The sequence below is a fragment of the Streptopelia decaocto genome, assembly GCF_964273445.1.
Source record: "Streptopelia decaocto genome assembly, chromosome: 14".
In the NCBI taxonomy this organism is placed as follows: Eukaryota; Metazoa; Chordata; class Aves; order Columbiformes; family Columbidae; genus Streptopelia; species Streptopelia decaocto.
This window is the reverse complement of record NC_138669.1, coordinates 1,536,997-1,562,175: the sequence shown is the minus strand read 5'-3', so window position 1 is coordinate 1,562,175 and position 25,179 is coordinate 1,536,997. Positions and strand designations below refer to the sequence as shown.

The following is a 25,179-nucleotide window of genomic DNA, read 5'->3' as shown; positions in this document are numbered from 1 at the left end:
GGAGGTGGTGGAAGCAGAGAGTGGAGAAGGGAAGCAGAAATAAGGCTAAAAAAAAGCGATTAAAAGTGTGATAGCGGAAAGGAGGAAAGGATCTGGACACAGGATTACATGAGCCAGCACTGGGCCCTTGTGGCCAGGAAGCCAATGGTACCTGGGGTGGGTTAGAAGGGGGTGGTCAGTGGGTCAGAGAGGTTCTCCTGCCCCTCTGCTCTGCCCTGGGGAGACCACACCTGGAATCTTGTGTCCAGCTGTGGCCCCTCAGTTCCAGCAGGACAGGGAACTGCTGGAGAGAGTCCAGCGCAGCCACCAAGATGCTGCAGGGAGTGGAGCATCTCCCGTGTGAGGAAAGGCTGAGGGAGCTGGGGCTCTGGAGCTGGACAAGAGGACACTGAGGGGGGACTCATTCCTGGGGATCAATATGGAAAGGGGGAGTGTCAGGAGGATGGAGCCAGGCTCTTCTGGTGACAACCAGGGACAGGACAAGGGGCAATGGGTGCAAACTGGAACACAAGAGGTTCCACTTAAATTTGAGAAGAAACTTGTTCCCGGTGAGGGTGGCAGAGCCTGGCCCAGGCTGCCCAGGGGGGTTGTGGAGTCTCCTTCTGTGCAGACATTCCAACCCGCCTGGACACCTTCCTGTGGAACCTCAGCTGGGTGTTCCTGCTCCATGGGGGGATTGCACTGGATGAGCTTTCCAGGGCCCTTCAACCCCTGACATTCTGGGATTCTGTGATTAAGAGGAAGGACAAGTTACAGAACATGGAGCAACAGGCAGGGTAAAAGGAAGGTCTGGATGGAGGCTGAACTCTCTTAATAAGCATCCCATTAATTAATACTTTCTCATGCGGCGGCACTGGGCTGTGGATGCAATCCAGCCCTTCCCAGCCCGACCCCTCGCTCGCCGCCGTGCTGGTTTCTCCTTGGCTCCCTTCCCGAAGCGAAACCACAACCTTTCCGACTTCTCCGGGCGGAATGGGAGGCACATGGCCGCGGTGGAGGAGAAGCCTCTCGCAGTCGTCTGCGCCTGGGTGGGCGTGCTGGTTCTTTCGTAAACTAATAGCTCCCAGCAGTGCTACTAAATCAGACTTCATGGAGCCGGGAGCGGGGAGCTGGAATGCCGGGCCAGGCGCAAAGGGCTGCGCTGGCTTGTTTCTCTTTTTTGTTTTTAATTTCTTTTCCTTTCCCCAAATTCCCCATTTGTTAGGTCCAGAGGGCCAGCTGACAGCAGGGAGGACGCTGGCAAGGAGGGACTTTGAAGGGGGGAAAAAAAAAAAGTTTAAAAAACATAAATAAATCCAGCCCAAATAAAAATAACCCCACAAAAAAATCCCCGTTTAAAACCTAGTGTGGTGGTGTTGTTTTGTGAGGTTGAAAGAGAGGGGCCCTGCGCAATGCTGAACTTGGGATGCTACTGAAAGCCCCGCTTAAAACCCTGACCTGGTGGTTTTACTTAGTAAAATGAACAAAATAACAGCAGATTGTTTTCTGAGGCGTCTCCAAGGCAGGCTGTGGTTTGGGTGAGACATTTACGTTTTATTTATTTATTTTTTTAATCAAGGTTACCAAGTTAGCGACAGATAATTATCGAGAGAAGCAGCCTCCTTTGGTGCCTGCCCGATGCCAGGTGGTGAGATGGGGACATGGCACCTCCTCTGGGGGGTCAGGCAGGGACCAGAGCCCCCCAGCGCCAGCCAGGGAGGGGAGGGAAGCTCAGGATAAAGGGGGAAGGAGCCCCAGATAAAGGAGGAAAAGCCGTTATCAGGGGAAAAGCCACAGCCCGCGGAGGGAAGTCACGGGTGGAGGGAGGTTCAGGAAACGAGCTGGGGAATAACGATGCTGCTGCAGGGCTTGGGATCCATCACATGCGTTTTATTGCTCGTAGTTTTGTTTGTAAACGCTGCCCTTTCTGAGACAAGACCAAAACCGCAAGTTCTGCTAACAAGCCCTGCTTTCCTAAACTTTAACGTGCGTGTTCTTAGTTGTTGATGATCTTCCCCAGGGGAGGTGGTGGGGAGCACCGGGAGCCCAGGCTTCAGAGCGGGGTGTCCGCTCCAGGACACAGCTCCCAAAGCACATCATCTCGCCTGCGAAAGGGAGGATTGCTGCTGCCAGAGCTCCTCTGCACCCAGAAACACATGCTGAAGGGGCTGGCCCTCTAAGGACTTGGGTAAAGGTGTCTGATCTGGGCAGGTAACTGGGTTTTCTGGAGGAGCAGGATGGTGCCCGAGTCAGTGCAGCACAGGGCTCCGGCAGCGCAGCTTCCAGAGCCTGAAACGCCCCCAATCCCAGCCTGGGCTGTTGGGCAATTACAGATGAGTCACCAAAATGACAACTGGCTGTATGTATTTGAACAAACCTCTGGAATCGAAGGGAGCTGCTATTGATCTGGAAAATACTGTTTGAGCCGCAGCGCTGTTGGACTAGGCTTAATCCTCTGCAGGCTGCTTTTTACTCTCTCCAAATAGGATTATTCATTTCTTCCATATTTTTGTGTTTGGTTTAAATACCCATGACAGCTACAGAGGCTTGGATTTCTAATCAGAGCAAGGGTGTTAGATTTAGGGATTGCTGTGTTGTTTGGGGGGGGAATTTTTTGGGTGGGATGTCAGTATTTTTTCTTTACATGTGTGGTCATATAGGCGAGAATAAAGTAACTTTTGCTTAGGTGCTCCCTGCCCCAGCTCGAAATCAGTGGCCAGAGTTAAAGTTTCAGTGATTTGGTTAAGTCGTGCTTAACCCCTTGTTGCATCTCTTCTCCCACTGTGTATTTGCAATGTCTTATAGTTGTAGGGTGCAAATTCTGCCATCTCAGTTAAAGCCAACTTTTAATACGCTTTTTTCCCCTCTCTGGGCGTTATTGAAATGGCACAAAAGCCGAACGCTACTGAAGGATGCAAGTTGATTAGATTTACTTGACAAATTAAGCTTGTTAGCGTAATCTGCCATGTGCAAATTTAAATAATGGATGTATTGAGAAGAGGAAGTTTGTTAAATGTGATAAATTTGCTGGGAATGGTTTGTGGGGTCCATGTCTCTGTCTGCTGAGCCTGAACTGGGGTCGGGGAGCCCCACAACACCACCAGCATCGCTTCAAAGGGAGCAGCCCCTCCTTGGCCCCCCCGGCTGGTAAGGGAGGTATAAAGAAGGCAATAAAAGGTTGGACTTTCCTGCCAGACCTGAGCCTGGAGGAAGAGGAGGATCCCAATTGGTTTCCATCAGATTCCAGTTAGCATGGATTTACGGGTTGCACTTAGCCCGATAAATGGCTTTGGCTGCCTTGGTGCGTTTGGGTTTATTTGTGTGTGCGATGGAAAGTGGTCGGCTTGAAGAGACAAGGGCTTGCCAGGGTTGCTGTGCGTACGAGTGAAACATCTTTCCGAGGTAAGAACACAGCAGGCAGAAAAATAAAGCTCTGTCGCGTCATGAAATATGGGTGGAATTGAAGAGAAATCAGGAGTTCGTGTCTCTTGTGTTTGCTGTGGCAATGGATTGTGATAGGCATAAAAATTCCACTGGAAACTGGAAAAATTCTTCAGATTTCCTCACTTGCCTCAGAAACCGCACTGAGCAGCAGGTATCAATAGCTCCCAGTGTTCAAACTTCGTTTGCATCGTTCTTTCCATGGAACGTTCCCATGAGAAGAAAGCAGAAGCCGATTAACGGGCAAGCCGGGGACAGCGTTGTGTGCTGCCGCAGCCCCTCCTTCGCTGCACTCTGATGTCTGCGTTACAAAAGCTATTTTAGCGCGTATTTGGGGAGCCTCTTGGTTACATACCGGCCACGTTCGAGGTTGGTAGATGACATATCTCGGTGTCTTCTGTTAGTGCGTTGCCTCCGTTTGTGGAGGCGGTGGCTGAGCAGCACGTGGTGTGCGGGGGAGCTGTTCAAAGGCGCCTTTGCAACGGGTTCCACTTAGGGTGTCCCCACCTTTAGTTTTTTGCCTTGAGGCCCCAAAACCACGTGTATCTTCCTTACTCTGGGGCTGGGCCGTGAGCTCGGGCATATTCCTACCCCAACTCCAGCCAGACTTGGGGACGCCTGTCCTGAAGATGTTGCGTTTTTGGTAGAAGTTGACCTGTAGATGCCGTGGTAAATGGTGTGTATGTTTTCATAGAGGTTTATGAAGTCAAATCATTGTAACTATACTTAAAATACTCGGAGCGGCCTGAGTTTTGTATATTTTGATTTACTTTTAGGTTGTAAAAATAAGGAAAAGACTTACTTGCCTGTGGGGTCCCAAATGGTAGCTACAACCCAGTTGTCATAGCTGGGGACAGCTTTTGTAAAGTGAAATGTTTACAAGCTTTTGAAGTCCTTAAGTTAAAATATGATTAAAGAAAGAAGGTGGGGGAACATCTAGTGCTATTGACTTACTTCAGATAAAACCCCCAAGCCCCAGGGCACTGCACGTACCTTCTAAGAGGGCTTTCTCATATGGCTTTGACCCAGAGACCTTGCAGCTCCCAGAGTGCATCTCTTGAGCATCTTCTCTTTCTCATATACCATCTTCCTTCTCTCTCATGCTCAGACCAAGCGCAGATTTTGAATTTGCTGGCCAAGTTCAGGCTGGTTTGGTGCTGTTGGGGTGAGTGCATGATGCCGAATGCCTTAAGTGCAGGGCTGTGTCCATCCGCCTGGTACCATCTCTGCTGGGGGCAAAGCTGCAACGTGAGCTCGCTCCTTACGAGACATCAGAGAACCCACATGAGAGCCATCGCGGCTGGGACAACCCCGGCCAGGGACCTCACAGCACGAGGCGCCGGGGAGCAAATTGGGAGACACAAGTCCATAGGAAAATAACTTTATTAATTCTGGGGCTTGTGTTTTGTCTCCCTTCATTGTCTGTTTAATTTAGAGATGATTTTTCCATCTCGGCTTATGAAATATTGAGAGCTTTAGTATTTTGCGCAACCTTCATCAAAAGTGTCGGAAACCCCAGCGAGCCAAACTTTCTGAAATTACATATTTTGTGGAGGTGCCTTGGCAGCCGCCGTACCGGTGGGGAGCAGGGTGCCCAAAGCAGTGGGTGCCGGGGGACGCCGGCAGATCTGCCTGTTCCCAGCCTGTTTTGCTGCCTGAGCATCACTTCATAGTGTTCTCCAGGTACCCGTCTGCTGGTACTTCATTGGCATTCACTTCTTTTTTTTTTTTTTTTGTAACCGAAACATGAAATCGCTGGTTTTAATTGAGTTTTGGAGGTGGGAGGGTGCCTGGAACCCTGTGCCCCCTGTGCCAGGCTGCTTTTTGCAGCGACGTGCTCACCCAACCAAGGCAGCAACAGCCAAAAGTCTCCTGGCCAAGCGTCCCCTCCCAGTCACCATCCTGCCTCTGCGCGAGGAGATCCCGTGTCCTCCCCAACATGTGCTTTGCCTGCTTGCACAGTGCTTTTTAATGCTTCCTTTAAAGCACTTTTTTTCTCTCTTTTTACAGCCTTTTCCCCTCCCAAAGGGAAGCAGAGGTACCTTAAACTAATTAGGAGCAAGAGGCAGAGAAGGCAGGGGTGACGGGTTGGGGGGGATGCTGGGGGGCGGTGCTCTTAGGAGGTTTATAGCCATGGCTTGGCAGTTAGGAGTAGCCTACCAAAGCACTGGAAATTTCATTAAAAGAAGCATATTGCTGTCCGTGAGTGAGTAAATATCCTGTCACGCTTACACCAGCTGTGGAGAAATCAGCTCATGTGATTTCTGGGCTTTTAAAAAGCCGGCATCCCTCTCCTTGGGCAGCGGCGGGCTTTAGTTTGCCGTCCTGGTAAGGTGTGTATGTCTCTGATTCTCCAAAAAGTAGCTGGAGGTAGAGTCAGTGTTGCTTGCAAAGGTGTGGAAAGGATCACACCAGGACCTGAAGCCCCTCAGCTCAGAGGAATATGGACTGGAGTGCTGGATCCCTCCTGAGATCTTCACATGTGTTGGTGCCTGATCTGCAAACAAAATGCAAACGTCGCTTCTCGGGTGGTTTTACGAGAGCTGGGAGGAGGCTGGTTTGGGCAGGACCTGGAGGGGTGGGTTCTGTTCCCCAGGCCCGTGTCTCAGCCGCCCATCTGCACGGTGGGGAACGCTGTTGGGAAAGTCCGCGTTTCCCCCGCGCCCGGCTGGCGCTGAATGGTGCTGGGCTGATGGGATTAGTCAGGGGCCTCCAGTTGATACCCGTTGTTCTGGTTTCAGCCGGGAGAGAGTTCGTTTTCTTTTGAGTAGCTGGTAATAGTGCTGTGTTTTGGATTTAGCGTGAGAAGAATGTTGCTAATACACCGATGGTTTGGTTATTGCCAAGCAAGCTTTATACTAAGTCAAGGACTTTCTGGCTGCGAGGGGGCACAGCCAGGACAACTGACCCCAACTAGCCAAAGGGATATTCCATCCCATATGTCGTCATGCTCAGTATATAGTTTGAGGGAAGAACAAGGAAGGGAGGATGTTCAGAGTGATGTCGTTTGTCTTCCCAAGTCAGCGTTACCCGTGGTGCTCCGTTGCTTTCCTGGGGATGGCTGAACACCTGCCTGCCCATGGGGAGCGGGGAACGAAGCCCTTGCTTTGCTTTGCTTGTGTGGGCAGCTTTTGCTTTGCCTATGAACCTGCCTTTCTCTCAGCCCACGAGTTTTCTTGGTTTTTCGGTGGCAGAGTGGCCATGTCTGTGTGTTAAGGGGGGGAAATGGTCAAATGTTGTTGTGTCCAGAGGGTTTCTTTTGTGAGCCTCCCCTACTGCTGTGAGGTCCCTGGTGGCATTTACTCGCTGTATAAAACATTTCAGATTTACATTTTCCTTTAACACTTCCTCTTCGACGCAAGTAATCTGTTACACATTTAATTGCTCTTCCTTTGAATTTTCCAGTCCTCGTTTGGTACCCTTGCAACATCAGTATCTTGTTATCTTGTTGTTGCTTCTAATTACTAACACATGCCGGCTTTCCAGCACTGCAAACTCCGGCGCTGGGGCTTGGAGGGGACTTTACAGGCAAGATTTATGTGCATGGGGAAACCTTCAGAAAATTAATTTGCTAGTTTACCCAACAGCTTATCCAAATTTCAAAATTGAGGGCTAAGACGAAGGCGCTGCCTAAAGCAGCCCCGACTTTGGGTGGCAACGCCCCGCGGCGGCGGAGCTCCCCTTTCCTCTCGCCGCCCTGCCGCCGTCTCGCTGCTATTGCCGGCCATAAACAAATTGCGCGTATTTAAGAAGTGAATGTCAGGCGGGCTGCGAGGCGCTGGTAGGTGTGTGCTTGGTGACATCAGCTGGCGAGCAGCCTGGCAGCAGCGCGGCGCAGGCAGGGAGCAGGCAGGGAGCAGGCAGCGAGCCCGGGGTGTGTGCCTTTGAGCCGGCTATTCTGGCAAGGTGGAGAGCTGCTCTGTTTGGCAGGACCTTCCCATCTGGGATCCATCTGTGTTTCCCTGGAACCGGACAGGCGGCTCCAGGCAGTGAGAAATCGCAGATGTGCGGGACCTGACACATGTCCAGCTAATGAAAGGAGAAGGCAGGCTGGGCTCCGGCTGCGCTCGAAGATCGGGAGCGGAGGAGGAGGAAGAGCGCTTTTATTTATATTTCAAAGCGACTAGGTGTATTCAACAGCAGCTGGATCCTTGCAGCCGTGCTGTTTAGGGTAAGCAATAGCTGGGTGTGTTTTTAAACGGGACTGGGAAGGGCGCAGCGTATCCGGGGGCAGCGGGGGATGCTCGGGGGGATGTTTAACCCCCAGGTAGGTTTGAAGAGCAACGTGGGTTTTGCTGGCGAGCTGGGAAGAGCCTCAACCTCGGGCCACAGGTAGAGGGAGAGGGTGGGAGCAGCGGGCGACTGCAGTGGCTCTGCTGGGGGAAACTTCCATAGAGGAGCCGGCTGCCTGCCTGCGTTCTGCAGCTGAAATAATACTAAACTCTCTAAGGAAAGCTGCCTTAGAGCTCGCTCTGCGTTGCTATGGAATGGTTTATTATTATTTTTTTTTTCTTATTTTTCATTCCTCCTCACCCCCAGCCCGTGAGCAGAAGGCTGGGATTCAGCATTTTCTGGGAAAATGGAAACGCGGGCAGGTTTTTGTGTGTTTTAGCAGAATGTGGTTTCCCCGTGCCCAGCGTACTCTGGTTTGTGCATGCTGGTATCGACGCTGGGCGGGCGAACGTGCAGAGGCAGATTTCTGACATCGGCTCCCAAATTCCCTTGATCTCTGTGTTTTTGGTGCTGCTCTGCATTGTGGCAGGGGCTGCTCCCTTTTTGTCTTTGCGCTCCTCGAGCAGCGACCGACGCTACCAGCATCTAAATTTCTCAGATCGATTTTGTGATACCGGAACAGACCTCTCTGCCCTATATATTTTTGCTGTATGCAGACTGCTTGTGTTTCCTTTTATTCCATTGTAATCTCCTGGTCCTGCATGTGTATTTTAAACCTGCCCTTTTCCCCGTCTCCCTGTTTCCTGGGAAGGTTCAGCAGTTGAATTTGCTCCTCTGGCCCTTTCGGGGTAGCTTGTTGTAAAGATCCCTCTGCACGTTTGCTGAGCCACCCCGGGTACGCACTCTGCTAAATAGTACAGGCTGTTTGTCCCCCCCGCAGCGCTCGGCTCCCGGGTGACAGTACTCACAGTCTGTTTTATGTGCCAGAGAAATGCTGCCCAGCCGCGGGAGATGCACCAAAACCAGCGCGCAAAGTTTGCGGCTGAGAGTCGTTTGTTATCATGCTGGAAAAAGAGAGGGGAATATTTGCTATGCTGTGTGGTGCAGGATGGTGCCCTTTGGGTCACTTTGCTTTGTTGGGTTAGTTTTTAATGTGCCAAATGGCAGGGTTTGCCGGGAGCGCGGTGCAGCCTGCCCGGCTCCCCTGCAGCCCAGCCTGCTCCGCTTTGCCCGCTGTGGCAGCCGCCTGAAGGTTTTCCTGCTCTTGCAGCGTGCAAGCATTTGGGTAAAGGCTTTTAAAAATATACATATTGTAAGTCAGCTGCGATAAACACACCAAACACCTCCTATGCGTCCCTCGCTGTCCCCAGAGAGGAGGCAGAAGGAGCTTCCTAGTGCTCTGCGACTTCTGCGTCTCAAAGTGCACCGGCACAAAGGGTAAATTAAAGACAAAAAATCCCCAGCAAAGCTGTGGAGAGGGTGACAGCATCCAACAGCAAAGAGCCGCGCTCCTCTGCTGCGGCTCTGCCGAAATCCGCCCGAATTCGTGAGGGCAGCGCAGCGCGTTGGGGCATCTGCTGCTGCGGGTTCTTTGCAGGTCGGGCTCTGATAAGCAAGCGGAAGTTTTGCCGGCGTCAGGGCGGTACGATTTGGCCATTAAACAACTAATTTGCCGGTGTCTTGCTCAAGCCCTGTGGGAAGCTGTTTTTCTTCTCCAGTTCCTCTATTTTTGGAAAGGATTTGGGGTCCCTGAGGAGCTGAGTGCTTAGGTGAGAGAGGGGACTGTATTTTGGGGAAGGGGGCAGCTTGAAACTCGGTGGCTAGTTGTGATAATTTTACAGAAATAGAGTAGCACATCCAAGTGAAGACTTGCTTTCTTTCAGAGTTGTCTGTTGGATTGCATGATTTTCACCATTCATATGTTGAAGATGTTTAGTCTGATTTTTGGGACTACTTACACTTCAGCTAAATGTGGGTCCTCCCCAGCCAGGTACCCCTACCCCGGTACATCCATCACTTAGAGAAACCTGCAAATAATGCAAAACTAAGAGATTCCAGTGTAAGACACAATGGAAAGGGGGTAAAGCAAAGGCAGTTTGAGCAAATATTGCCCACAGGGCAGTGCAGTAAGCCAAGCGAAGGATTGGAAGGGTCGGAGGAAGGAGCAGAATTGCTAAAGGCAAATCATTAATCTGAGAAGTCTAATACCCAGGGAATGCCCCGAGGAAAAGAGCAGAAACTCCATTTAATAGCGAGAAGGCCGGAGCAGCGCTGCCAGGTCGGTTCTGCTCTGCTCGGGGACCGGAGCCGCGGCCCCTGCTCGCTTCCAAGATGCTGCTATTTTTGCAAGTCGCATCTGCTGGTTTTTGCAGAGACTTGTTTAAACTCGCTGAAGCCAAAAGCGAAGGGAGTTTTCTTCATGTGAACCGTGGGGCAGGCTCTTAGGGTTGTTTCGTTTTGGTTTTTTTCTTCCATTTTATTCCTCTGACTCGTACAGGACCGGTGTTCTGACAGAGCGGGGTTTCACTTCTTAACGCTGCCTTGTCTGTCAGATCGAGTGCGGGTCCCGAATTATTTCACTGCTGCCTTACAGGGCTTTGTCGCGCATCGCTCACAGTGGATTGTGGCTTGGAGAGGTTATGGTTGGGGGACAGTAGGCAAGAGGGGAAGAGCGTGGTGTGTCTTAAGGAGCCGAGTTTCACAGCAACTGGCCCTTTGGTCCCAAATTGCCCCATAAAGGCAGTGACCAGCATTTTGCAGGAGGCAGCGCTGATATGTGCCGGTTTGGGCGAGCCAGGTGGCCTCTTGTTTTCTCCAATTCTGTTTTTTTTAGGGTTTGGACACAGAACAAGATTTGTTTGACATGTATGTGCGATGTTTATAGCATAGCTGGATAGCTGAATAAAGTCATTTGAGGACTTGGGCATATGTAGCAGATTTAAGGCAGCACTGTCTAGTTCTTAAACCTGAACAGAGATGATGGTAATCTGTTGCCTGTTGGGTTTTTTTCCCATAATAAGAGTTGGCTTATCTGTACTTGTTCTGGGCTAGGTTGGAAGCTTGCCTTTAGACTAGCGTCTAGTGACTGTTTCAATATCCGATTGCTCGTTAGACACTAGGTATGAAATGCGTTTCGACAGACACTCCAGAGCGGTCCCCGGGGGCAGCATCACTGCAGGTCTCTGGGAGCCTGTTCAACTTTTATTTTTATGATGGAAACTGTCTTAATTCATGCAGCATTCAGGGAATGGCTGGAAAAACCTTTGTTTGGAGCGAGAGCAGAAGCTGGGAAGAACTGGCGAGCGATGAACCCGCAGTTAAAGTGCAGCACGGTGCGCTTGGGTTCAGCCCCTGGGTCTGCAAGCGATTTTCTGAGGCAAGACCTTGACCTTAGCGCCGCTTTGTGTGTTGGCGTCCTATGTCTGAAAGGACAATAGTGATTTCAGAGGTTTCAAAGCATTTTAAAGTGTAACTATCATGCCTTTTATTAGGCTGGGCGGTTGGCGTTTTTATAAGCCAAGCTTAAGGTTTTAGAATAATGTGTATTGAATTTCCGTGGCGTGCTCCGTTTCGTGTCCATGGCGTTATTTGTGCTGTTGAAGGAGGACGGTCACAGGTGCTCAGAAGACCACATAGAAGAACCAGGACTGCTGCAGATCTGCTGCTCCGTGACTCTCCGCTCCTATGGAAACTACAAAGCCAAGAGTCAGTTTTCCCTCCAGGACACCCCAACCTGACCGTGGGATGCTACAAAACCATCCCTTTCAAAGGCATCTCCTTCACCAAAAATAAACCAAGAAAGCCCCAGAAGTATTGGTAACCATCACCGAGCTCTCCGCAGCCTCGGGGAGGAGGAGGAGCACGCTGCAGCCCCGACACAGCCCAAACCTGTTGCTCCGCGGCAAGCTGTGCATGTTTAAAGCCCCGGTATTAGTCGGGATGCTGGCGGAGCGTCGGGGGGAGCGGGTTCTTGGGGGGGAACAGATGTGCCGTGCGCTGTTGCCGCGTGCCGGCTCTGCGCCGCGGCTCCCGGCACCAGGTGCAGCCATTGTTCTGGCTGGTCCCTATTCATCCGCCCTCGGCTGCCGCTCTGCGCCCGCTCCCTCATTGTTTCTCCAGGAAATTAGCATTAAAAACCCATCCCAAACCCCCACGTCCCTCAACTGCAGGTGACTGTTATTGGCCCCAGCTGCCACCCTTGTGCTTGATTACTTCCATATGGGGTTGTGGCAAGAAGTAGGATCTACTTATTGATTTTTTTTTTTTTAATATATTTTTTTCCTCTTTTTTATTCCCCCCACCCCGCACAGACACTTCAGCACTCACAAGGAACAAAACCCTGAAATCTATTAAGCCCCCGATAGGCTCCAGTTGCTGTTACAACTGGGATGAACATTTTACAAGCAAAGCTAATTACACCCTCTCCCTGCTTTCTTCCTTTCTGTGGCCCCCACCCCATAAATGTAAAATAACCAGAGGGCAATTGGTAGTAAATTAAATGTTTGCAGTGTCCTGAGAGGAGGTTTTCTTGCTAGCAGGAAGAAGTCTGCTGGGCTTTAGATGTTTGGTTATTCGTGGGGTTTTGGGACAGTCTGGTCTCTGGCGTATCACTGTGACACACCTATGAAAGGGACACACAGATCCCAACCGGGGTCTGGAAAGAAAAGGAAGGGAAAAAATAGTTGAACAAATGGGTTGTTAATTTGCGACCATAGTCAACGGTTGAGAGGAGCCAAAGAGAAGCTACACACCAACTGGGGTTACAGGAATCTAGGAGCAATGCGATTTTCTCCTGGTACGGTTCATCTGCAGGGCAGCAGGTTGTATGAAAGCCAAGACCCCCGCAATCCCTCCGGGTTCCCGCTGTCGGAGCGGCGAGGGTTTGCCTGGAGATGTTCTGCAGTTGGGAACAGCAGAGCAGGCAGGGGACAGCTCTGGATGTCCTGCCTGGGGCTGGAGGATGAGGCTGTTGTGCAGGGGCACAGAGCATGTCCAGCGAGGAGGAGACGGGTGGGTTGTGTTCCAGGATGAGGGGACCATGCAGCCCGGAGCCGCTTTGTGCCAGGCAGCAGGGAGGAGCTGGGCAGCTGGGCTCAGCACTGGAGGCATCAGGCAAAGCTTTCCCTTGTCCTTCTGTCTGAACAACCTGGCTGACAAAGGCCTGTCCGAGCCTGGAGGCTGGTCAGTCCGAGTAGAATCATAGAATCATTTCAGTTGGAAGAGACCCTCAGGATCATCGAGTCCAACCATAACCTAACCTAACTCCAGCACTAAACCATGTCCCTGAGAACCTCATCTGCGCATCTGTTCACCCCTCCAGGGATGGTGGCTCCAGCACTGCCCTGGGCAGCCTGTTCCAATGCCACACAGCCCTTTGGGGAAGAAATTGTTCCCAAATCCAACCTCAACCTCCCCTGGCGCAACTTGAGGCCGTTTCCTCTGCTCCTGGCGCTTGTTCCTGGGGAGCAGAGCCCGACCCCCCCCGGCTCCAAGCTCCTTTCAGGCAGGTCAGAGATCAGAAGGTCTCCCCTCAGCTCCTGTTCTCCAGCTGAACCCCCAGGTCCCTCAGCTGCTCCCATCACACTTGTGCTCCAGCCCCTCACCAGCTCCGTTCCCTTCTCTGCACCCTCGCTAGTATTTCAATGTCCTTCTTACGACGAGGGGCTCAAAACTGACCCCAGGATTCAAGGTTTGGCCTCGCCAGTGCTGAGTACAGTGGTACAACCACTTCTCTAGTCCTGCTGGCCACACTGTTTTTGACACAAGCCAATATGCTGTTGGCTTTTTGGCCACCTGGGCTCAGGCTGGCTCATATTCAGCCGCTATCACCAACACCCCCAGATCCCTTTCTGCCAGGCCCATCAAAGCCCCACAAACCTCAGCCGTTATGGCTTGTGAGGCTCAGCATCGGTTCTTTGGCATTTGTCCTGTGCAGGAGCAGGAGTTGGACTCAGTGATCCTTGTTGGTCCCTTCCAACTCAGGACATCCTGTGGTTCCATGATTTGTCAGGTTGACCTCCACCTCGAGGTCCATCCTGCGGTGTCGGGCGGGACCTGCCGATGCAGTTTGTGAGAAGGGTTTCGAATAAAAATCCTGGTTGGCATCTGAGGAGATGGATTGAACTGAAGTCCTCAGGTTATGTACTGCAGGCACCTCCATCCTGATGAGGACCCATCCCGCCTCGTCTGCCCGGCATGGACCACCCGATGTTCTGGGAAGCAGCCACGCAGGTGCAACAGGGGCGGTTGTGCATGTCTAGTGATGGACTTGTAGAGACAAAAATATCCGCCCCTTAGAGGTGCTTGTGCGCTGTGGAGAGAGAGAGCCACAAGGTAAATGGGGTCAGAAGGATGGGTGAAGTTAGCGAGACAACCTAAGAGAGAGTCTTGAGCAATTTTCTTCATGCTTGTTTTAAACCCTTCAAAGTCAAATCTCAAACTTCGGGGGTTTCTTCTCCCTAATTAAATTAACAGGCCATATGGTGTTTACTGTGAGCGCCTGCAATATGGAAGGAGCTACCTCCTGGATCACTTTCTTTTTTTCAAAAGAAGCTGCTTTACCTGATGTCGCTGCTCTGAAATGTTCTTTTCAGCCACCTCGCTGCTGTTGATGTCACCTTCTGATCCTGGGCACGAGCTGTGCCGGGACCTTTTCTGTTTGCCGCCGCCTGTGTCTTCTCCCAACCCCTGGCAGTGCGGGTGTGCTGCTCGCTGGGTGCAGGTCAGGGCTGTTTCGTGCTTTTTCACATGCAGGTAACGATTCTTGTTCTCGGAGCTCAGGAGCATAGAAAACAACTCAGGGTGGTGGGATTTTGGGGGGTTGTGCTGTTATTTTTAACCACTGCTACTGCTATTTTTGCTGAGGGTAACGTTACAGTCTCAGGGCTGTGTGAAACTGAAAGTTGAGTTTTGTTGTTTATTAATGGGCTGTTGAAAGAAAAAAACCCACAACGTACTTTGCATGTGCTGCTTTTATCTTTACATGGAATCTGGAGGAGGAAATGGAGACCTTGAGGAAGAAAACCATCGGTTTATTTCTTATTAGGCTCTTGCATTTAGATGAAGAGGAGAACAGGGTAAGAATCTCTAAACCTGTAGGAGAAATGAAGGAATGAAAAAGCCCCCGATTTTGGTGTCTGTGTTCAGCTGCTCTAACTCATGTAGCAGGGTTTTGGTGAGCGTGGCTCTTGTGTGCAAGTGGACTTTGTGAGCCCATCCTGACCTCTCCAGCGATGCACGTTAACCTGTCTCTGCAACCTTAACTTGTTGACGGGTCTTTTCTGTAGGGGCTCAGTGTTAAGAGAGGAGCTGGATAACCCTTCATCTTCAGGCAGGTTCAGCGTGTTCTGGCGTATCTGAGCTCCAGATACATTTGCGTCCGCTGAACAAACCCTTCCCCATTAGCATATTCCCTGTAACGTATGCTCCAAGGGTGTTTCTTTGCAGAGAGGCCTCTCTAAAGATAGCATCATGAAGTTCTGTGTTGTCAACCAAGGACACTTGATCTAAAAAACAACATTTGATACACAGACAAGGTTTGCAAGTGCCATCTGGAATCTGGGAGATGAGCTAGGTTGTCTCTGGTTTGCATACACTCACCAGGAATAAAAAAGTACATGCGAGCAGATTAATTGGTCAGGATCACCTGAGCAGGACCATTTAGTCCACACGAATGTCCTCGGTGACATGGGACACCAGTGTAATCCCACACCGCTCACGCACCTTCTTAGGGTGCTGCACATAATTCTGTCGTTCAGTGGTGTGTTTATTGAAACCCAGGTGGAATCAATTTAAATTCCCTGGGGCCAGTAATATTTTAATCTACTGTCAAGCAAACTACAAGGCAGAACCTGCAAGTGGTGCAAAGCCCTGCAGAAATGGGCATATCTGGGGGGAGGTGGGGATGCAGGATGCGCAGATGTCTTTGTCTGGCTCCAGCTCTGCCTGCTGGAGACACTGTCCTCAAAAACACGGCAGCGCTCCGAGCAGAAACCTGGAGACCATCAACATCAAGCACAGCCCGGGGCTGAGCGGCAGCCTTACTGTCCACATCTTCCCAGGGATATGTAGGTTATAAAACGTATTTTACTTCAGGGCCTATTTCTTGACTTTCTAGTTATCCTCTCGTATGCAAATCTAATTTGCCTAATGGGCTGGTGAGTGTAATTGAAAGGCAGGCTGCACTTACACGATAGTGCAAAGTCTCACCTGTGCCCGAGCACAGATGGGTCTCTGCCTCGCCGCCGCATCGTTAGAGGAAATTTATAGGCACTGTGTCACGGGCTTGGCTGTGACCGGGAGAGGAAAATAGCAGTTTAAAACAAACGTGGGCTTTTGCTGATCTTTATTTGTTTGTAGGGTGGGCTCTCTATTTCCTGGGTTTGCAGTTTTGGTGGTCGCACTTCTTGGTTAACATCGTCTGTGTCTTTTCCTCGTGCAACAGTTGATGGTGGCCAGGCTAACGCAGGTTACTAGTAACTGGTGTAGGGCAATCCTAAGAGTGGTGAGTTGGAAAGTCTTCTGTGCGCTGTGCTGCAGTATGGTGCTTTGAAAGCAAGTGCATTAGCAGCTGAGCCAACACCGTCACTCTGTGGTCCCTGTGCATCGCTGAATCTCCAGAGGTTGTCCGTGGAGAATCTCCACCTCAGCTGCCTGTGAGACAGGATGGAACACAGCAGAGACAGTTACTGCTGGGGAGGCCAAACCTTGAATCCTGGGGTCAGTTTTGGGCCCCTCACTCCAAGAAAGCCCTTGAGGTGCTGGAGCGAGTTGAGAGAAGGGAACGGAGCTGGTGAGGGGCTGGAGCACAAGTGTGATGGGAGCGGCTGAGGGACCTGGGGGTTCAGCTGGAGAACAGGAGCTGAGGGGAGACCTTCTGATCTCTGAACTGCCTGGAAGGAGCTTGGAGCCAGGGGGGTCGGGCTCTGCTCCCCAGGAACAAGCGCCAGGAGCAGAGGAAACGGCCTCAAGTTGCACCAGGGGAGGTTGAGGTTGGATGTGGGGAACAATTTCTTCCCCAAAGGGCTGTGGGGCATTGGAACAGGCTGCCCAGGGCAGTGCTGGAGTCACCAGCCCTGGAGGGTTGGACAGACACGCAGATGAGGTTCTCCGGGACATGGGGTTTAGTGATGGACTTGACAGTGTCGGGTTAACCACTGAACTTGATGATCTTACAGGTCTTTTCCAACTAATATGGTGCTATTTTATATCCATGTCTGCTGGGTTCATTCCCTGAAGAGCCCCAGAAGCCGTGAACTTGACTGTTTCTCCTGCTCATTTCCATCTCTCCGTGCCTGGGATCTGCAGGAGGTGCTGGCTCCTGGTCCAGCACCGCGCCAGTGTCCCCACTCCCAAAGCTGGGTGGGTGCACATCTGTATCGTCAGGCCCCTAAACACCTCAAAACCCATCCCAAAATGTGTTGCTCCTGTGCTTCCAGCTCCATGGGATGCTGGAAAGCTTCCCACGTGCTGATGGGCTTGGGGGGTGAAGGGGAAGAGCAATTTGTCTAGTGACGTGAGGAGTGTTTTTAAGAGGCAGAATTGTCATCTTGGCAGGACTCCTGTGTGTGTCATTGATCGGGAGCAAATATTAGCTGGGCAGCAGTTAATGTGCTTAGCGCCCAAGTGAGTGAGACACGCTCTCTAAAGCGAGCCAGCCTGAGTTATGGTGTGATTAGCGAGTGTTGGGTGCCTTGGGTGCCCTGCCGGGCCAGCGAGGTGGGTGTCGGTGTGAGCAGCGCTGCCGGCTCCGCGAGGGCTGCGCTGGCGCAGCCACGCGGGCGCTGGGCTGAGGAACCTCGTGTCCGCAGTTCGGACTTTGGCACTTGTAGGAAGTTGTAAATAATGGGGATGAAAGACTTCCCAAGTCTTTTCCATGATTTCTTGATCAATTTCATAGAATCATAGAATCACTTTGGTTGGAAGAGACCCTCAGGATCATCAAGTCCAACCATAACCTAACCTAACTATATCACTAACCCATGTCCTTAAGAACCTCGTCTAAACACCTTTTCAACCCCTCCAGGGATGGTGACTCCAGCACTGCCCTGGGCAGCCTGTTCCAATGCCCCACAGCCCTTTGGGGAAGAAATGTTTCCGAATATCCAATCTAAACCTCCCCGGTGCGACTTGAGGCCGTTTCCTCTCATCCTATCACTTGTTACTTGGGAGAAGAGACCAACCCCCTCCATGCTTCAATCTCCTTTCAGGTACTTGTAGACAGCAATAATTAATTGGCCTATTTTTATATAAAGTTCGGTGGCACTTCAGCCCCTGGAGCTGCCTGGCGATGGGTCAGCTCTGTCCAGAGAAGGGAGACTCTTTGTTGGACTCTGCTTTATATCTGGAAAAGAGGCACCGCTGGTGGGAAGCTTTAAGCAAAAGAACTTGCTGCACTGACCCAGAAACAGCATCTTTTTTGATATCTCCTAAATTTCTTACAGAATTGGCTAGAAAATTACCTCCTCTTTCACAACTTTATTTTTCCTACGGAAACTATTTTAATACTGAAACTAAGACTTGGATATAAAGCAGCAGGCAGTGAAAAAGCCAGGTCGCTAGCCTGGTGTCTCAGAATATGGTGCTGCTGCAAAACCCCAGCGCTGCTGCTGCCGAAATGCTTTTTGCAGATTCCCCTTTTCCGAACCGTTTTGTTGAAGAATAAAGCGGGCACAGGGCCCCAGGCTCGCAAGTGGAGCTCGTCGAGCAGTGGTGAGATGGATTTGTGGCTTAAACCTCTTCTGTCGAGGTCTTGCTGGTGGATTTTAAGCAACGAGCAGCGCTGATGTTGCAACAGCTCGAATTGCAACGTCTGTGCAAGAGGCTCTTGTGCAGGATGCGCTGCAGAGAAACTGCACGACAGCCAGAGCCCTCCAGGAACACTTTACCTGGGTGAGACAAGCCCGGAGCCTCCCCGAGGCTCCTCCAGACCCGTATGTGTGACCAGGGAGCCCGGCGAGGGCTGTCGCGGTGGTGCCACCACGGCCTGGCTTCCAGTTCCAGCATCTCTGCTCCTTTCAATCAGTGGATACATTTCTATTGACCATTACGAGCTGTGAAGAGCCCCTCAGAGCTAATTAGTAATAAGAGGATGATGCCAATTAAACACTGCTCCCTGGGCTCTGCCACCGCTTTTCTGGTGCTGCTGGGTTAGCGAGGAAGGTAACAAAATGGAGCTGAGTGTGTGTGTGTTTCATGTGGAGAGCAGGGGAAGGGTGGAGCTGCTTGTTAAATGGCCAGCAATGCAAGTTTTAAAAGGATTTATGAGTGCTAGATAAAATCATATGCTAAGGGCTGTCTCAAAGCCTCTTTTAAGGTGGAAAACACGTTCGAAAGTTGAAGCTTGTTTTGTTGTGTTTTCTCCCTTTTGGGTCACATTTTTGCAGGTATGAAAGCTGCAGCTTAATTTACTCCACAGCATTTAGCCTAAGCAGGAAGAAAAAGAGATTTCCACTCCCAAAATTACAGTGATAAATTGTTCTTCTATATCACCTACGGGATTTTTGGTAGCAGATTATTTTCTTCATACCTCAGCACAGCTTAGCGCAAATTTATTTTAAAACCAGCGCTTGCAAACACCTGAAGTTTTACAGTTGTGAGTTTTTCCTTTTTCAAAACGTGAGTCCTTTCCGAGTTAACCGCGTTTAACGCTGTTATTACTGCTTACAGCAGCCCCATGCTCTTCCAGAGAGGCCTCATGCCAGCTGATGGGTATTGAATAGGTATCAAGGACTAGACTGCTAATTAGAAATAAGAGTTGTAATGGATGCCTCCACAATCCAGAAATGCTGTGGAGGGACGTGGTGACAGACGCACGGAGCGGTGACAGAGCTGGTGGCTTTGGCGTTGGGGTGCTCACCATGCTGCCAAAGCGGGTATAAGCCAGCGGGTTCGGTCCACGTCATGCAGCAGCGTCTGGTGTTTCGGTTTGGGCTGCACGGCGTCGCCAAAACCTCCATAGGTCCCTGAGCTGCGGCCGAGGTTCGAGAGCACTGGCGATAGGAGCGGAGCTTGGGTGCCGGCGCTGCCCGGGGCTGCGCCGTCCTGTCCTTCAGCCTCAGGTTTCCAACACGGTGTGTCACTTCCTACCCTCTGGAGTAAACTTGGTGTTTGCTCTCTGGCCCCCAGAGGAGCGAATCGCCCCGTCCGTGGCCTTGCTGCTCCGGGCAGCGAGTGATTTCAGACCTTTTCGGGGGGGAAACCACTTAAAGCCAACTTTTAAAATGCCTTTTCATACCTAAAAGAAGCTGAGATGGTAAAAGTGCTGTGTATTATTCATATGAGCGTGGCTAATTCAATTCTTCCTTTTGCTGTACATTGCATTTCCTATAAGTGAAACTAAGGCTCTTTTTTCCCTGACATAACATTTCTCCATATGCATAAGCCCCACAAAATAATCTTTTAAAAAAAAAGTCTTTGATAGCCAGCTGTTGCTCCGAGTCTCCTCCTAACTGGTCTCCCTTTTGTACGTGTTGTGTCTGTGCTCCACCGGCCTCGGGAGCCATTCATCTTCCTGGTGTTTTCTTCCCTGCGGCAAATGAGAGACAGATGTTCCCATCTGGAAAGTTTGCTCCCGCCGCCGTGGTTTCGCTCCGAGCCGGGGTTTGGGGAGCACTGCGGCAGGCTCAGACTTTTAAGAACTAATTTTTCCATGATTGTGATAATTGCCTGTTTGATATCTGTAACTGCTTTCATTCTTCATTCAGAGCGCTTTAGCCTAATAAGTAAATAGCGCAGAGGAGTAAATGTCTCTTAATATCGTAATAGTGGTGGGTGATTAAAAAGAAAAAAAGTCTTTATTCTGTAAGTTTAGACGGAACAGTGAAATGATGAAAAATTAGCAAAATACTCGAGCAGTAACTACCCACATGAATTAGTGAGCAGCTCTGGCTTTGCTGGAACGCGGCTCCCCCACCCGTGTCCCCGGTTCTAACCCAGGCCAAGGAGCTCTGAGCGGTCGGAGGGTGGTTTTGGGGAGGGAGGAGCAGTTCCCCTGGTCCCCAAAGCCATCCCCATCCTAACACTGGAACACTGACTGCTCTGTACGCTTTGCTCTCCAGGAATATATTCAGAACATATCCCTGCCTTCGGGGCGGCTGGTGAGGATGAGGAGGGCTCACTGTGTCCCTTTGAGGCAGCCGGTGAGCAAAAGGTGTTGGTGGGGACATCACGAGATGCACTTGGGTCCCCAAGACTTATTTACATGGGCACTGGCAGCATGGGAAGGGAATTGCTGTGGCCAGAGCTCCCAGGTGGCTGCTGCGCCGCATGTAAATGGTTTTTAGGGCAGCTTTTATGGTCTGAGTAACTATTCCCTCGTTCCTTCACGGAAAAGAGAGCAGGAGAGCAGGGGGTGCCGCACCAAAGTGGTTTGTGTTCTTGTAGAAGTGAGACAACCAGAATTTGGGGGGTTTGCTGTGTACCCCGTGCTGGGGCTGCTGGAGGCGATAGTTGGTGGGCTGGATCCTGCAGCCGTGGGTTTGCACCGGTGGCCATGGTGGGGTCCGTGGGCCCAGAGGAGCCCGGAGCTGGCAAGGCAGGATGTGCCGATGGGACTGGCGTGGCCAAGCGAGGGCAGAGCCGGCGCTGCCGCCGTCTCGTCCGGGTGGGAGCACAGCAGAGCTGCTCTGCAGCCACCCCGCGCTGCCAGTGACTCTGCACAGCCAGCGACATTAATAGGGTTTTATAAAAATCACTGAAGGGCAAGACCGACAGAGATCTGCAGTCTGCCTTCAGGAATAAATTATTAATCTTATTTCCCTTATTAACTGATTTCTGGACTGGTTGCGAGCGATAACGTACTTTGCTCTTTCAAGTTCTCCTATCTGAGTTTCACATTGAATTGAGATTTAAAGTGAAACAGCTGTGTGTGGGAGAGGAATAGATGGCGATGGAGATACACGCGTTTATTTTTGATTTATAAAGCGCCTGTCCCGGGCTCAGCAGCTCCTCCCGTGTGGTGCGAGGCTCTCCTGCGAGGTGCCGAGTCCGCTCCCCTCCCACAGCATCTCACAGCTCAGGAGCCGGGATGTGCTGTGGAACCAAGCTAAACAGGGTAAAAATAGGCTGATCGCATTTGGCGGAGGAAGCATCATCACATAAGTTCCCCACTGCAACAGATGCTGGAGTATCGTCTTGGCCAACTCCGCGCTTTGGCGTGGAGAGGGGAGGACAGAGAGGGACCGCAGCTGACCAGTATTTGCTGCCCACCTGTTTATGTGACGTGTGTCACCCAGATCTGGTGATATGTTCTCATTTATTGACTCAAGCAAAGGGAGACCTCTGGAAACCACCTTATGTGCAAATAAATGTCAATATTTGTATAGAAATGTAATCTTGACTCAAAACCTCTTAACATTTCCCTGTCTACTACATTACGGCTAACCCAGTCATCCTTTATTTTTCCCTAAGGCTGCTGTATTGGCCGCCTTGTTTTGATGCTTATCTTCAGCCTTCCCTTTCCATCGCTCTCTGATGCCGTGATGCTGCAAAACGATAAAACGTTGGCTTTTTGCTCGGCGATGCGATTTCAGTTTGAGCTGGGGGGAAGCTGGCTGGGGCGGGTGATGGAGGGATTGCGGCGGAGCAGCAGCGAACGGCGGCTGAGTAGCAATAGTCTTGTTTGCGCGTAGCTAACCTCTCATCTGCATGCCTCGGAGAGCTGCAGAGGTGCTCCACAGATGGCTCAGAGCCGTCAAGGGGAGGGAAAGGCAACCTTCGAGCGCAGGAAAGATGTTAATAAAATTTAAATGTAATTCTTCCCATTTCTCAGTTCCTAAATGTGAAAAATATTAGCTTGGTGGAGACTGAAAACAGATGGTGAGCAGTTGGAGCAGATAAGCATGTTATTCAAAATAAACATTCGCCAAAGCTGGGGAGGTGGCAAACCATATTTCATTTCACCCTATTTACATTATCAGGTCAGGTTACGCTGATGCTGCCTCTCGTTTGCATTCAGACGCTCGACAGGGAACCCTGCGACAACACGAGCCAACTGCAGCATGTCCTGCTCGTCACAGACGTGTTTGGACTGGAGCGGATGGTTTGGGCCGTTTCCCTGGCTTTTTCTCCAGGATGATATATTGAGCTGACTATCCTAAAGCAGCTCTCGTGGGCTGTAGGCCGGGCCCTGCCAGCCACCCGAGAGGCCACCAAGGTGTGTCCTTCCTCTGCTTTCCTCTTTCAAACAGTCTCTTTGCCCGTTTATACAAGCTTTGCATTGCTCTATCTTAAACCAGAGGCTCTTACCCATGTAAACGGTGGGGAAACAAGCCCCTGGTTCCAAGGACTGTTCATAAAAAGGGTTTGTCTTGCTGATTTGTAGGTGAATTATCATGGATGCTTCTAGAGCGAGTAGTCAGCTGAGGTGGTAGGGCCAGCGTAAGGAGAGGTGCTGGTGTGTGGCTTATCTCCCGTGCTTTGGTGGATGTTTTGGGATGGGCTGAGTGACCTTTGGAGATGTCTGTCTGTCCGCTGGCTCCAGGATGAGCCTGTGTCGCAAGCTTTGAGGTGAGCAGTGGCTTTTTATGAGCATATTCTACCTGTTCTAGATGAAAACTGAAAACATCTGCTCTGATTAAACCTCTTCTTTCTGTGTGAAACCATGGCATGCTTTCACTCCTCAGGCTCTGAGCCACTGGGCGAACCCCTTGTACACAGTCTTTTGTACAAAAGACATCAATTCAACCCAAATTTTATTAATTTATAGGCTTCAAGGTAGCCACTTAATGGTCAAAGCCTTGTTGACGAGGTCTGATTTTTGAGTCTACTCTCTCCATCCTGCAAACTGTAAAAGGAAAAAGCAAACCCTTATCTGTGTGCAAGTGCCAGTTATACAGTGCTGTCTCATGTTTAATGCGATTGTATCTTATTTCTTCCAATAAGTTTTGTGGTTTGACTTCTGCAAAAAGCTGAAGCATGATAAGCTGGAGTGCTTCAGCCTGGCAGGCGGGTTTGTGAGAAGCGGTTCAGAGTCCTTGCAGCTGATTTTTAAAGGAGATCTACAAAATCGCTTCCAGGCCAGGCAGGTCCCTCCTTCCTTCTTAACTCTTGCAACCATGAGTCAAGGGGAACCCTACCCCTGTGTCAAAAATGCCTCGAAGATATCGGTGCTCATGGTGCACGTGCCCTCCAACCAGGCAGCCGCAGACTGAAATCCATTTCTCTAGGGGGAGAAGGAGAGGCTTTGCTGTCTTGAGCTGATAGCAGAGTTCTAGAGCCTGCGCATGCTCCATGTGCTCGCTCATTGGGGCCGCTGGATGGTGCTAAATTGTACCCATGCAGATAGGATCATGGAATCATTTTGTTTGGAAAAGCCCCTCAAGACCATCGAGTCCAACTATAAGCCAACCTTGGCACTAACCCAAATCCCTGAGAACCTCATGTCCGTCTGTCCAACCCTCCAGGGCTGGTGACTCCAGCACTGCCCTGGGCAGCCTGTTCCAATGCCCTACAGCCCTTTGGGGAAGAAATTGTTCCTAAATCCAACCTCAACCTCCCCTGGCGCAACTTGAGGCCGTTTCCTCTCATCCTATTGCTTGTTACTTGGAAGAAGAGCACAACAGCCAGTGTAAATTCATACAAAGCATCCGCATTTTCTGCACCGTGGCGGTGGCTCTTTCCCTCTTCCCTGGCTCTCGGGGTCCAGCCTTGCTCCGGAGCATCACCGGCCCGGGCTCTACGTAACTGTCCATCGCCTCTTCCAAACGGGACCGTGCGTGTGGGGGATGCAGCCCGGGAGTCGTGGCCCAGCAAGGATGCGAGGCAGGTTCCCGACCCGCTTTTTCTTAATAAATCTAAATCTTCCATCCTGATATTATTCTGCCATTTGTCAGAACTATATTTTGAACTTCGAGAAGTGGATGGGGAGGAGACTGTGTCTGTCTGCCAACCAGCGCTATTCCTGGCGCTCTTCTCCAGGTCCTCCTCTTGCTCTGTGGGGGAAGGTAACGTTTTGTTTTCCTCATGAAGTGTTTTTATTTATTTTTCCTCACTTAGTTTATTCTCTAATTGCCAAAGGCGTTTTAAGGATTAATTTAAATTCCAGTGTACTTGAGACACTCCCTAACTTGTGACTATATTTTGGTGCCTTTTCTCAAACCCACAGGCATGAAGGGATGAATAAAGCAGCTTCTATGTACAGTTTGCAATGCGAGTAAGTGCTGGCTATTCTTCAGAGCCTACCCATCACAGCAACACTGTCTTTGCACTAAACACTAAAGGTGGAAGCCTTCTTTGAAGAAAATAAGTGTGATTAAATCTGTTTCGAGTGGGTGTTGAAACCGCCCCCTCTGCAATGTGCTGCTGTGTTGCAGAACTGGAGTCTCGGTCCCCAGGAGCGCGACTTCCTCGAGGAGCGATCGAGACCCCAGCTTTGCTCCTGGTGTTCTGCCCTGTTGTCTCACTTAGCTCATCCTCCTCTCCAAAAAGAAAAGTCATTAGCTGCGCTTAATCTTAGCATATGCTCCTTTTTAATTTGTTACGCTCGGAGGAGAACTGGAGCAGCAAAGGCAATAGGGTGCGTACTGAAAGTCAATGCGGAGAAACAAATAAAACTGGGGCCTTTTGGCGTGTGAGTGGAGAGCGGAA

General features: G+C 50.8%; 1 protein-coding gene across 6 annotated transcripts in view; it reads left to right on the top strand.

Annotated features, from left to right (window-relative positions):
• The window catches only part of CBFA2T2 (CBFA2/RUNX1 partner transcriptional co-repressor 2), a 59,447-nt gene that overhangs the window by 14,140 nt on the left and 20,128 nt on the right, over positions 1 to 25,179 (top strand). The window contains exon 1 of one of the 6 annotated variants that reach the window (XM_082065139.1): positions 17,706 to 17,801. The exons of 4 other annotated variants lie outside the window; for them this stretch is intronic. The gene's annotated coding sequence lies outside the window, so the exon portion shown is untranslated. Of the gene's footprint in view, positions 1 to 17,705; positions 17,802 to 22,625; positions 22,748 to 25,179 lie in introns of those variants that run through there. One more of the 6 variants, XM_082065140.1, reaches the window with a different exon arrangement.